Source organism: Neoarius graeffei, chromosome 4, assembly GCF_027579695.1.
Source record: "Neoarius graeffei isolate fNeoGra1 chromosome 4, fNeoGra1.pri, whole genome shotgun sequence".
NCBI classification, from domain to species: Eukaryota; Metazoa; Chordata; class Actinopteri; order Siluriformes; family Ariidae; genus Neoarius; species Neoarius graeffei.
The window spans coordinates 109417277-109417782 of NC_083572.1; positions in this window are offsets into that span (position 1 = coordinate 109417277).

Consider the following 506-nt stretch of genomic DNA (forward strand, 5'->3'; position numbering starts at 1 on the left):
AGGGAGCTGCTTAGTGTTACAAAGCTGTTAGATGAAGTCATTATCTCGAAATGTACTTTTGCACTCAGTAAAAGTCCCCATGAAAACAAAAGTGGTGTCGTAAAACTGTTACAAAGCACTGACACTGGAGACTCCTTCCATGCTGAAAACTGATTTGCAGCTAAACTACCATCAGTCAGAAGGGTTTTGTTTTTTTTATTAAGTTTTCTCTGCTCGGGGGTAACACACAATATATACAGATTTCTTCAGTTAAGTCTTTGGTCAGGCGGCACGGTGGTGTAGTGGTTAGCGCTGTCGCCTCACAGCAAGAAGGTCCTGGGTTCGAGCCCTGGGGCCGGCGAGGGCCTTTCTGTGTGGAGTTTGCATGTTCTCCCCGTGTCCGCGTGGGTTTCCTCCGGGTGCTCCGGTTTCCCCCACAGTCCAAAGACATGCAGGTTAGGTTAACTGGTGACTCTAAATTGACCGTAGGTGTGAATGGTTGTCTGTGTCTATGTGTCAGCCCTGTG